The sequence below is a fragment of the Magnolia sinica genome, chromosome 7 (genome assembly GCF_029962835.1).
Source record: "Magnolia sinica isolate HGM2019 chromosome 7, MsV1, whole genome shotgun sequence".
NCBI classification, from domain to species: Eukaryota; Viridiplantae; Streptophyta; class Magnoliopsida; order Magnoliales; family Magnoliaceae; genus Magnolia; species Magnolia sinica.
The window spans coordinates 58,506,908-58,521,156 of NC_080579.1; the positions used below are offsets into that span (position 1 = coordinate 58,506,908).

Sequence of the window (14,249 nt, forward strand, 5' to 3'; positions counted from 1 at the left end):
ACATTGAGGCGAGGAGCCTTAGGGTAGTAACTAAGGTATGATAGGTATGCATTGATTGGTGACGAGCCCTTTGCAGCGACCTAGAACCATATGATCGTATGAGATCGTCTAGGACTGACGACCCTACAATGGATCACTGTATGGGAGTTGATATGAGGAAGGTACCTTAGCTTCCCAATCCTGCTGTATGAAAAGGACTAAAAATAACTTGGTAATCATATTCATGCACCACATTGCATGTGCGTTGGCGTCGTTAGCACTGTGGGAGGTTGTCATGCGTACCGTAAGATGAAGACGCTGAGGGAGTGCAGGCGAGAGCATGCATCATTTCTACATACATCCTTGCATTAACAAGAGTAATTAGGATGCGTTTGATTGTATTTCCTTATCATTACTGCTTGATTAATTTGATAACATGTTAACTTTTACTGTATAGTTCCACTGAGTTGATCACTCACTCCCACATTTTGGGACGGTGTTTCAACACCAACCAGACTTTGTCTTAGATGCAGATGACGATGCGACCCCTGAGGCAGAGCAGGAGTATGAGAATGACGAGGACGCGTTTTCTTTTATGCAGTTCTCAGGGGAGTTCATGTGAGTCGTGTTCTGATCTACAGGGATTCTGGGTTTTCTTTTGTAATAGATAATTTCATTTTGATACTTGTATTTTGAAGACAAACACTTGTAATTATGACCTGGCAGAGCATACATATCTCAGGGACTTGCACATGTACACATATTTCTTTAAGTCTTCCACTTGCGACTTTCACTTATCCCTGAATTATGATTGCAGTTTGGCTTAATCTATTCTATGTTTTATGCACGCATATAGACAACATACATCCATCATTAAATATGTTGCATAAGTGATGTTTTGCAACTCGGGAGCTGAGTTATGCTCGACCCCCGAATTTCAGGGCGTTACATTAACCTAAACCTATAACCTTAACCTAAACCAAAACCTATAATCTAAAACTTAACCTATAACCTATAACCTATAACCTAAACTTATAACTTATAACCTAACATTAACCTAAATCTCAACCTAAACCTATAACCTAAACTTAAACCTAAACCTAAAACCTAAATGTATTCTTAAATCCCTAAACCTAAACTTACACCTAATCCTAATCTCAACTCCCTAACCTAAACCTAAACCTAAACTTGAAAACCCAAACTTAAACCCAATCCCGAACCCAAACCCGATTTCCTAAACCTAAACCTTAACCTATTCTCAATTCCCAAAAGCTATAACCTATAACATATAACCTATAACCTAAACCTAAACCTTAACCTAAACCTATAACATAAACCTAAACCTTAATCTAAACCTAAACCTATAACCTTAACTAAACCTTAACCTATAACCTATAACCTAAGCTTATAACCTATAACCTAACATTAACCTAAACCTAAACCTAAACCTACTACCTAAACCTATAACCTAAACCTAAACCTATAACCTAAATGTATTCTCAAATCCCTAAACCTAAACCTACACCTAATCCTAATCTCAACTCCCTGACCTAAACCTAAACCTAAGCTTGAAAACCCAAACCTAAACTTAATCCTGAATCCGAACCCAATTTCCTAAACCTAAACCTTAACCTATTCTCAATTCCCTAAAGCTATAACCTATAACGTAAACCTATAACCTAAACCTAAACCTATAACCTTAACCTAAACCTAAACATAAAACCTAAATGTATTCTCAAATCCCTAAACCTAAACATAAACCTAAACCTATAACCTACAACATTAACATAAACTTATAACCTAAACCTACAACCTACAACATTAACCTAAATCTATACTTATAACCTAAACATATTCTCAAATTCTAAACCTATAACCTAAAACTAAACCTTAACCTATAACCTAAACCTTAACCTATAACCTATAACCTATAACCTAAACCTATAACCTATAACCTAAACTCAATTCCCTAAACCTTAACATATAACATAACCTAAACCTAAACCTATAACCTACACTTATAACCTAAACCTAAACCTGTAACCTTAACGTAAACGTAAAACCTAAACCTAAACCTAAAACATAAATGTATTCTCAAATCCCTAAACCCAAACCTAAACCTAAACCTATAATCTACAACATTAACATAAACTTATAACCTAAACCATATGGTGAGACCATTCCTTAGGAAGTGGGTACTTGTGGCTACCGATGGTCCTCCTTGCGGAAATAGTCCAGACATTTATTTTGGCCTTACAAACTATATGGTGAGACCATTCCTTTTATGTCAATTTCATTCCTCTTTGAGTTTCTATTAATTCATTAAAAAGAAAAAGCAAATGGTTATACATAATGCACTTCTTTCACTTTGTTTTTCTTTCCCCCAATGGTCATTCTGATTTATGAATGCCATAACTATTTGTAGGATGATGGAATATATGAAGCTGTTGTAGGAAGTGACTATGTCATTAATAGAGTTGCATTTCGAGACAACTCTTCAAAGTACTACATAAATGACCGTGGAAGTAATTTTATAGAGGTCACTAAGAAATTGAAAGGAAAAGGAGTGGACTTGGACAACAATCAGTTTTTGATTCTTCAAGTGGGTCATGGCTGAAAAAGGCCTATTTACTTGTAAAAAAATATCATACCGTCAAAATATATCTTCTCTTTCAATTCTTTGTCATTGAAATTTCAGGGTGAAGTCGAGCAAATTTCTCTAATGAAGCCAAAGATTTGTATTTTCAGCATTGTTGTAATTGTAATTGTAATTGATTGAATGAAGGATTGTAATTGATTGTAATCGTAATTGATTCAATGAGGGATTGTAATTGATTGTAATTGAATGAATGAATGATTGTAATTGATTGTAATGGAATGAATGAATGATTATACAGGTGGTAATTGAATGAACAAATGATTATATATTTTTTTAATGTACGAAATAGCTGCGGATATTGACCGTAGTCGGTAATCCGATAGTTGTAGCCATTATTAAATTTGGCATATTGCTACAGACTTTTAGCTACAAATAATATCCGTAGCTGTTTATACTTATCACTACAGATATAATTGCTACAGGTTATGTCCGTAGCAGTTGTAACCTATAGCTACGGATTAAATCCGTAGCTATAAGTTCCAGACCTCTTATTACGGCACCTACAACTACAGCTGTGTTACAGACTAGAACCGTAGCCATAGGTCTAAGCTACGGATTTTATCCATAGCCTTTGCCGCTTTTTCTGGTAGTGTATGCATACCCATACGGGCAACGAACAGAGCCAGTGACTAAAAGCCCCAAAAGGCCAAAAAGTCCTCAACGGTCAGTCACGTGTGAGACCAATGTTGTAAGACCCATATCTTAGTCCGTACTATTTCGTAGGTTCCTACAATCCTCTCGATCGAATTCTAGCAACCCTCGACATGTATTCGACATTTGCGTTCGATCCTAAGCCAAGTCCTACAAACTAGAGTTGGCTCGACCTGGGACTTGTACCCCAATGACTGTGCTGTCGCCGCGTGTCGCACGCCAAGGCAATACCTAGGTCAAAAAATGTAGGCCCGTGTTTAGTTCGAAGAAAACGCCACGCATTACAAAACCCAAGAGAATATTTACCCAAATGTCACATCAATCAATCACTTCAACCAAGTATACACCCTATCATAAGTACAAGTCAAGTACAAGCAACCCATCTCTCTCTCATTCCTAAAGTCAACACTCTTTCTTCACCCATCCCTTACACCTATCACCCATCCCATCCCTTTTCACCCATCACTTCTCACTCCCTCTCATTTCTCTCTTCACTCCCAAGCAACCCAAGCTCCAATGTATGGACTTCCCAAGCTCTCATGGAAAAGCTCTAGTGTGGCTCACTTCCTACCCTCTCATCTCCTATCTCAACCATCAAAACTTCATCACCTTCCGTTGAAATCAAAGTGTAATGACCCGAAAAATTTTGTGCCTGAACCCGAGTACTACCCCTATTTTTCCTTAGTAGTTAATTGGGGTAATTAGCGCTAAACTTGATTGCTTGTCAAATTTGCATCAAGCACTTTAAATTTGATCTGCATGACTCAAAATCTGTAGAATAGCTAGCGCTAGGTTACTTTGAAATCTGGGATTCATTGCTAAATCTAGTTACTCTTGAGAATTTTTTGAAGTTCTGGATCAGACTTGGATCACGCATCGAAAGTCCAATGGCGATGATCTTAGGCTGTATTGGTCACCATGTTGGACTTGGCCATCACCTCAAAAATCAAGTCCAGATGATGTTCTGGGTCGATTTATCTGAGTCCGGAGTGAAGAGTGTGCGAACGGTGAGAAATTAAATAAGATTTTATGAAATCTGAGTCGTGTCGCTTGCGCGACGATTTTAAGCAATCTGATGGTTAGATTCTAACCCAATTTCACCCTCTGATCAGGGAAGATGGCCCAGGCATGTCCTTGTGCTTGTGGACCTGATCGAGTTTCGGTGACCGTTGAACTGAGTGTGGCCCGCCACGACTGATTTGAAGATCCGATCGGTACAAAAACTCAGTTTGACCTCGATCCATGGTCAGTGAGCTTAAATCCAACCTTTTGTGGAAAAAGGCCCACCAGAAGTGCTCCGTTGGATCGAGAGAGGCCTATTTTAGTTATAACCTAAGTATACCTTGGCCCTGGGGTTATTTTCATCAATGTTAGGCCTATATATAGACCTTAAAACTCTAGCTCTCTTTTCTATACGAATTTCCTAACCCTAGCTAAGAAAGGAGAGAGGAAAAGAGAGAGAAAGCGAGGGAGAAGTTGGTGAATCATCTTAGATTCTTTCCTATTCATCTTCATCCTTAAACCTTCACTTTTGAATCGTTTTTCCGGCGATTCTAAGTTCATCCTTGGGTAAGTTAACCTAACCCTAATCTATTTTAGAGCTTAGAATAGTCTTTGTGTTGTTGTAGCTCATTTCTATGCTTGTCTTAGGTTATCTAGTCGCCGTTGACGAAGACATCTCGTCTGAATCAGTTCGGTGTTCCATTTCTGGTTTAAGGTGCGAACTTTAATCGTATAGGTTATGGTTTTCAAGGCTTTTAATGTTAGCTAATGGTTTTTTCTTGTTATGGATGAGATTTCACATACCAAATACTATGTTTATTTTGCGTTCCTGATATGCATGTGTTATATTGAGATTTGTGTATTCTATGTATATGTAGAAAGTACTGTATACGTATAAAAAATACACATGTGATTGCCATGATTATTTGTTGTGTATTTATGCTAGATGTATGTGTGACAACTCCTTGACAAAAGGAATTGTCCAAATGCTTGTATTTTAACATGCATCATGTATGTTGTTCTATGTATTCTAAGTGTTTGTAGAAATGTCTGAATGATCTGGTGTGTAATATATCAACCTAGTATGGGCGTTGAGAAGCGATTCTCAACTCTCCTATTAGTGTGTATGATTTCCTTCATGCAAGTTACATTTATTGTTGTTTAACTTCAAGTATTACTTATGTGAAAATCCATGTTAAGTTGATATTCTTTAAATGCTTACATACTACATGATTTGAGTTGTTGTTCCATTACTATTCTAAATTGTTGGTATGAATATCTGTTGTAATGGAATGTGTTTGGGACTATGAATAGTCCAGGAAATCGGTAATCAGCCTTGAGATTGTAGCTGAGGCTGCTTTCACCACAAAGGACGTGATTAGATGAACCCGAGTCGTATTACAGTTGTCGACAGTGGTTTGGCCGCGTGGAGTGTTTGCGCACTCTATGTCGTTCAACCCAATGTGCGCTCGTGCTAGTTGAGTTCGTCAAGTAACCCGATTGTCCGATGTATGTTCACCATGTATGGACGCTATTACTTGAATCTAGGGTACCAAACTTACCATTGTAAATCCTGTAAACCGTTGTACCTTGATCCGCTAAGACTCATGAGCCGGACATGGTGGTATGGGACACCGTGGTCGAGCTGTCGGCCCACGCTGGGGTGACGAGCCCTTTGTTGTGACCTCAAGCATGCCTGGATACCGTATTGAGGTGACAAGCCTTATTGTAGTAACGAAGGTATGATAGGCGTGCAGTGATTGGTGACGAGCCCTTTGCTACGACCTAAAAACCATATGATCGTATGAGATTGTCTAGGACTGACGACCCTAGAATGGATCACTGTTTGGATGGTAATATGAGGAAGGTACCTTAGCTTTCCAATCCTGCTATATGAAAAGGACTAATAACAACTTGGTAATCATGTTCATGCACCGCATTTGCATGTGCTTTGTAGACATGGCGCACTTTGAGGCGATGTCATGCGTAACGTAAGATGAAGACACTAAGGGTGTACGCGCGAGGGCACGCATCATTCTGCATACATCCTTGCATTAACAAGAGTACCTAGGACATGTTTGATTATTCTGTTTATCATTACTGCTTCATTGAATTGATAACATGTTAACCTTTGCTTTATTTTTCCATTGAGTTGATCACTCAGTCCCTCGTTTTGGGATGGTGTTTAAACACCCACCAGACTCTATCTTAGTTGCAGATGTTGATGCGACTTCTGAGGCTGAGCCGGAGTTCGATGATGATGAGGCTGCATTCTCTTTTATGCAGTTTTCAGACGGGTTCTAGTGAGCCTTGTTCTGATGCGCGGGATGCTGGGATTTCTTTTGGGATTAAATGATGTAATTTGATACTTGTAATTTTGATAGTAACACTTGTAATACGACCTGGTATGTATATGTATTTCAAGGATTTACACATGTACACTTATATTTCTTTATGTCTTCCACTTGCATTCTTCACTTATCCCTGAATTATGTTTGTAGTTTGGCTTAATCTATTCCATGTTTTATGCACTCATACAGACAACATACATCCATCATTTGATATGTTGCATAAGTGATGTTTTGAAACTCGGGACCTGAGTTATGCTTGACCCCCGAATTTCAGGGCATTACAAGTTGGTATCAGAGCATGAATTGGATTAAACCGGACATGGGTTATGGTCACACACCGCACGTTGTCGACACTTTAGTGTATTTGGGTGCGAGTTTATCATAGATTGTGTGTTTGTGTTCCTTTGCTTCTATCGGTGAAAGTTTATTGAAAACGATCGCTGAGATCGAGTTTGTGCTCTCTCCTGATCACACACAGCGATCCGAAATCTCTTCTAGACCATCTATTAATGAGTCTAGATGGTTTATCCTCCCATCTTAACCCTTCAATTTTCTAGAAATCTCTGTTTGTATCAGATTTCTACCCAAATAGCCCAATAGGCGTCGAACCAAGCAAATGGGCCGATCGGGGCATTTTCAGTGGAGCCCAGGGGGGCCCACCTCATTTAGAGCATAAGGGACCATGAGGACCTCACCCAAATGGCGAGGCATCGTCGGACGGTCCAGAGATAGGCGATGTCCTCGTCGATTTGGCGAGCCCTCACCGATTTACGGGCCTGGCCGGGCTGGCCGGCACGAGCCGACGAGTTTTTAGCCTAGTGTGGCCCACCCTTCCACGGTTTTCTAATTAAAACCTTCCCTAAACCCTACTTCCTTCACAATTCACCCTCCCTAGCTCTCCTTTTCAAGTTCCCTTCAAAACTCCACAAAATCTCTTCTAAATCTTCTTCTTCTTCCATTTTCGTCCACACCCCACCAACCCATCTCAAAACCTCACCCCCTATTGCTGTTTACATCTCTTCTCATTTGAGCTCTCAAATCTTCTTTTGGGATCTCAAGTGTGTGGAAGCTTCACCATTCTTCCTATTTCTCTCTTTCTCTCATTTCTCATGGCCCTCTTTGAGTTTATCACGACCTTATTTTCCATCTCCACTCTTCTTTCTCTGATGGGGAAGAAGAGAGCACCCATGGATGAAGCCAGGCCTAGCCGCCCAACCCGTGCACGAAGGCCGAGAGGTGCCGCCGCGAGCACGATCGTCGCTCATGAATTCCATACCAAGCGGGACCTTGATCCTCGAGCTCCCATTAGAAGGACCTTGTTGGCGGAGCTATCACATGGAGTCTATGAAGGCCGTAAGGTCCTTTTTGAGGCTCATGTTGATCCGCGGCTATATGATGAGTTTCGGTTGTTGGAGTGCTTGGAAGAAGCTGGTTTGTGTCCCTTGTTTAAGGGTGAGTATCGCGCGAATGCAAGTACTGTTCGAGCTTTTTATGCCAACATTTGTAATCCATTGTTGGAGCCTCTGTAGTTCAAGATTCCTTGTGGTAGTGGTTGGGAGGTCACGGTCAACGTCGTTTTGATATCCCGACTCCTGAATATGCCACTTGGTGAGGTGCATGTCAGTGAGAAGAATTTGAATAGTATGCGCGAGAGGGATCGTCACACCCGGTTCTTGTGTGGTCTTCTGGTTGAATGGCAGCCTAATAGAAGTCTTCTAGCTACCAACATGACGGACGACTTCCTCTTGCTTCACCACATGTGTACGTTCAATGTATATCCAAGGTGGAGCAATCGCAACGAGTGTACGCGCCTGATGGTGGATTTTCTGTATCAGGTGGGGCAAGGAGCGAAGTTATGTGTGCCGACATATATCTTGCGCCAGATTATTCCCACCGCTCGTTCGACTAGGAGGACCGAATCACTTCTATTTGGCCGACTCATTTGTAAGCTTGCACATGAGTTTGGCTATCGGCTTGGGGCAGAGAAGCTGGTACCAGTTCATCACATTAATCTGATGACCCTTAAGCAGATGGAGATTGGTCCTCGTCGACAGGCCTCAGAGAGTGGGGCTGAGTCAGAGAGTGATGAGGATGAGAGTTATACTAAAGGTGGAGCTGAGATTGAAGAAGAAACAGAGCAGGATGAGGAAGAGGTTGAGGCACAGGATACGACTGAGAGCTCTCCTCCTGTGGCACCAGATCAAAGCGCAGATCAGGCTAACAGGGATGCCCTTCTCGCACGGCTTGAGGAAGGGCAGGCTGTTCTACGCCAGGATATTGTGGATCTTCGAGGCCTTGTGAAGCATAAGTTCAAGAAGGTGACTCGAACTCTGAAGTCTATCCTGTGTTGCTTGTAGGATAAGGGTGCCCCACCTCCATCTCCTGATTCCGACGAGTAGTAGTCGTTGTTATCGTCCTTTGCTTTGTTTGGTTGTTTACTCTTGTGTGTAGCCGTTGTTGGCTTTAGTAGTTGGAGTTGTTTATAGTTGTTTGTTGTAGTTTGAAGTTTTAGATGTTGTTGTTCACATGCTTTCCCTGTCATGATTCATGTAATGCTACACTACTTGTATTGTGACAAATTTTGTTAAATGGAATGCATGTTGTTTATCATTGAAGTTGTGCTGCGATGCTGTGTGGATGGATTATGTGGACGTAGAATCTTACAGGTTGTATCTTCTGTTAAATGTAGGGTATGCCTCCTAAGGGTTCAAAGACTTCAGCCCGTCTCTCCTTGGTTGAGTCTCTAGTCGGGGTTCCTCCCCAGAGCGATAGCCAGACGGATCCACAGTCAAGCCCGTCTCATGCTGGTGTTGGGCCGACACCTATGGCTCCTCCAGTCACGCCTTCGGTTCCTGAGCCGAGTCGTGCATCTTCGTCTGCTCCGCCTACTGATAGGCTTGAGCAGATGATGCTATTGATGCAGCAGCAGCAGATTTAGCAGTAGCAGCACTAGCAGCACTAGCAGCAGTAGCAGTAGCAGTTCCTGTCTTCCATGGCTGGCATTTTTGCTCAGTCAGTGGGGGTGACTCCTCCTGCTTTACCTATGCTCCCATCTGGGAGCGGTAGTGCGAGCGGCACTTTTGAACGATTCCAGCGCTTACGACCTCCTACATTTGCGGGTTCTCATAGACCCGAGGAGTCCGAGTATTGGATCGATCGCATCTCTAAGATGCTAAGACCGTTGCACTGCTCTGAGGTTGAGTAGGTTGAGCTTGCCTCCTTCATATTTGAGGAGGCCAGTCTATGGTGGGACAGTGTTCTTCATACTGTCGAGGAAGGATATGAGTGGTCGTGGCAGGCGTTTGAGGCATGCTTCCAGGAGAAGTATTTTCCGGTTACGTACCGACATGAGAAGGAGAGTGAGTTCCTTCGCCTTCGCTAGGGAGGGCTGTCGGTGACGGAGTATGAGAATCGATTCACTGAGCTAGGTCGGTATATTACTTTGATTTTGGGCTATCAGCCGATGAGGATGCGACACTTTTCTGAGGGATTGAGGCCTAAGATCTGATCGAAGATATGCTGTGCTAGCATTTCTTCTTATGAGGAGTTGGTGAGCATGTCCTTGCGAGCAGAGTAGGACGGGGACAGGTCGTCCCGTATGCGAACACCTATGGTTCTCAGACCTGCACCTTTTCTCCTTGGCAAGAGGCCGCGGACAGATTCTCCTCTTAGGCATTCAGCGCCACCCGCTCAGCAGATGCGAGCTGATCTTCGCTATTCATATTGTGGGAAGATGGGGCGTTTGGACCGTTTTTGCTTTTCGTATATGCGGGCCAGTGGTTTTACTCCACCGCAGAGGATTAGCCGTCCGATGTCTCCGGTTATTTCACCTCCACCTCTTCGTTCAGTGCCAGTTCATCCATCCTTTAGACCTGCAGTACCTAGCTTCAGGCCACCTCAGAGGCTCATGGTTCCTCCTCCGAATCGTCAGCAGCAGGTTCGAGTTCATGCGCTCACAGCTGAAGCGCCTATGTCTGACGTGTTGCCGAGATCCTTCGAGTTTACAGCGCACATTGAAGGTAGTCCCGTTTCTATGTTGGTGGATACAGGGTCCACTACTTCTCTTATATCATATGTGGCAGTTAAGCTCTGAGTTTGAGCACTATTTCTATAAAGAGAGTGACGCTCACTACCGCTACAGGGATTTTCTCTGCTATGAACAAGCATTGTATGGATTGTTGGGTTGATCTAGAAAGTGGATCGATTCGTGTTGACTTCTTCATCGCACCTATTTTTCATTACGATGTTATTATGGGTATGGATTGGCTCACGAGGATGCGAGCAGAGATTGATTGTGAAGCAAAGTCGGTGACAATCCATGGACCTGAGGGCGAGACAGTTACTTTCCCAGTTAAGGTCAATTAGCCTTTTCGTTTTGATTATTATACTTCTCTATTGGAGAGTATGGCTGAATTGGAGTTTGAAAGCACCCCTGTAGTTCGAGAGTTTGAAGATGTGTTTGAGTCGATTCTTGGATTACCTCCTCAGCGTGAGATTGACTTTGCTATCGATCTCATGCCTGGTGCGGTGCCCATTTATTTGCCCACCTATCGTATACCTCTGAGTGAAATGGAAGAATTGAGGAAGCAGATAGATGGTTTGTTGGAATTGGGCTTTATTCGGCCTAGTGTGTCTCCTTGGGGAGCACCTGTCTTGTTTGTGAAGAAGAAAGATGGTTCCTTACGATTATGTATTGATTATCGCAGGTTAAATCAGGTCAATGTGAAGAGTAAGTACCCTTTGCCTAAGATTGATGATCTGTTTGATCAGTTGAAAGGGGCACGGTACCTTTCGAAGCTTGATCTGCAGTCAGGGTATCACCAGTTGTGTAACGCCCTGAAATTTGGGGGTCGAGCATAACTCAGCTCCCGAGTTCCAAAACATCACCTATGCAACATAGTTAAGGATGAATGTATGTTGACTGTATTACTACATAAAACATGGAATAGATTGAGCCAAAACACAGATATGATTCAGGGACAAGTGAATAAAGCAAGCGGAAGACTTATAGTAAAATGTGTACAAGTGTAAATCCCTGAATAACATATACAACCAGATCGTGTAAAAGTGTTATTTATCAAAATTTAAATATCAAGTTACATCATTTCAGTCCCCAAAAATACAATCCCAGAGATCCCGCGCATCAGACCGAGACTCGCTAGAACCCGTCTGAAAACTGCATATAGGAGAAGGCAGCCTCGTCGTCATCCAGCTCCCGCTCTGCCTCAGACGTCGCATCCACATCTGCAACATCAGGGCCTAAGACAGAGTCTGGTGGGTGTGTAACACCGCCCCAGAAACGTGGGAGTGAGTGATCAACTCAATGGAACAATAAGGCACCGGTTAACATGTTATCAGTTCAATCAAACAGTAATGATAAAACAGGATAAGTAATTAAATCCCAAGTACTCTTGTTAATGCAAGTATGAATGCAATATGATGCGTGCCCTCACGCGTACACCCTCAGCGTCTTCATCTTACGTTACGCATGACATCGCCTCAAAGTGCGCCACATCTACAAAGCACATGCAAATGCGGTGCATGGATATGATTACCAAGTTGTTATTAGTCCATTTCACACAACAGGATTGGGAAGCTAAGATACCTTCCTCATATCACCATCCAAACAGTGATCCATACTAGGGTCGTCAATCCTAGATATCTCATACGATCATATAGTTGAGGTCGTAGCAAAGGGCTCGTCACCAATCAATGCACGCCTTTCATGCCCTTACTACCACAGATCGGCTCGTCACCTCCTTGCGGTATTCAGGTATGCTCGAGGTCACTACAAAGGGCTCGTCACCAATCAATGTAGGCTGACAGCACGAATATAGTGTCCCATACCACCATAATCGGCTCACGAGTTAAGTTGCTCACTGGTCACTACGGGGAGGCTCGTCACCCCAGCGTAGGCCGACAGCTCGACCACGGTGTCCCATACCACCATGTCCGGCTCATGAGTCTTAGCGGATCGGTACCATGGTTGTTAGGATTTCACGTAAGTTCGGTACCCTAGATTCAAGCGGTGGCGTCCATACATGGTTAACATACATCGGACAATCGGGTTACTTGACGAACTCGACTAGCACGAGCGCACGTTGAATTGAACGACATAGAGTGCGCAAACACTCCGCGTGGCCAAACCACTGCCGCCAACTCTAATACGGCTCGGGTTCGTCTAATACGTCCTACGTGGCGAAAGCAATCTCAACCACGATTCATAGGGTCAATTACCGATCTCCTGGACTAAGGCATAGTCCCAAATATCCTACACTACTACAGATATTCATATGGAATGTAAAGCAATAATCAACAACTCAAATCATGGTACATACACATCTGAAGAATATCAACTTAACATAAATGTAAGCATAGGAGATGCTTGAATTTAAATAACTTGGAATGTAACTGCATAAAGGAAAACATGCGCATCCATAGGAGTATTGAGAATCACTTCTCAACGCCCACAATTAGTGTAATCAGTTACACTTAGATCATTCATGCATTTCTACCAACACTTAGCACACATGGAACAACATACATGGCGTATATTGAAATACATGCACTTAGGCAATTCCTTTTACTAAGGAGTTGTCATACATGCATCTAGCATACATACCCGACAAATAATCATGGCAAACACAAGTGCGTATTTTATACGTATACGGTACTTTATAAATACACTTAGAATACACCAATCTCAATATAGCGCATGCATATCAGGAAAGCAATGTAAACACAACATTTGGCATGTGAAATCTCATCCATAACAAGAATAAATCACTAACTGGGATTGAAAGCCTTGAAAACCATAACCTATACACTTAAAGTCCGCACCTTAAGCGAAGAAAGAACCGCCGAGCTGATTTAGACGAGTTGTCTTCGTCAACGGCGCTAGAATACCCTAAAATAAGGATAGAAATGAGATACAACAACACCAAGTCTAGTCTAAGCTCTAACACAGGTTAGGGTTAGGTTAACTTACCCCAAAGGAACTCAGAATCGTCAGAGGAACGATTCAAAGTAAAGGTTCAAAGGTGAAGAAGAACAAGGAAGAATCAAGATGAATCACCAACCAATCTCTCTCACTAACTCTCTCTTTTCCACTCTCTTTCCAAGCTAGGGTTAGAGAAAATTCGTATGGAAATGAGAGCTAGGGTTTAAGGACATATATATGCCTTAAAATGATGGAAATAACCCCAGGGTCAAGGTATACTTAGGTTATAACCAAAGCACACCTTTCTCGATCCAACGAAGCACTTCTGGTGGGCCTATAACCACGAAAGGTCAGACTTAAGCTCCTTGACCATGGATCTAGGTCAAGCAGAGTTTTCATACCGACCGGCTCTTCAGATCAGCCGTGGCGGACCACACTCAATTCAACGGTCACGGAAACTCGATCAGGTCCACAAGCACTAGGATATGCCTGGGCCAACCATCCTGATCAGAGGGTGAAATTGGGTCAGAAACCAACGGTCAGAATGCTTAAAATCGTCGCGCAAGCGACATGACTCAGATTTCAGAAAAAGCTTATTAAATTCCAACCGTTCTCACACTCTTCACTCCGAGCTCAACCAAATCGACCTAGAACATCAGATCGACTT

At 42.5% G+C, this 14,249-nt stretch overlaps 1 long non-coding RNA gene across 1 annotated transcript; it reads left to right on the forward strand.

Annotated features, from left to right (window-relative positions):
* The first annotated feature begins 2,411 nt into the window (after positions 1–2,411).
* On the forward strand, positions 2,412–2,892 carry LOC131252082 (uncharacterized). Its single transcript, XR_009174157.1, has 2 exons — positions 2,412–2,581; positions 2,678–2,892. It is a non-coding gene; the product is annotated as an uncharacterized LOC131252082 (long non-coding RNA).
* Positions 2,893–14,249: the final 11,357 nt, after the last annotated feature.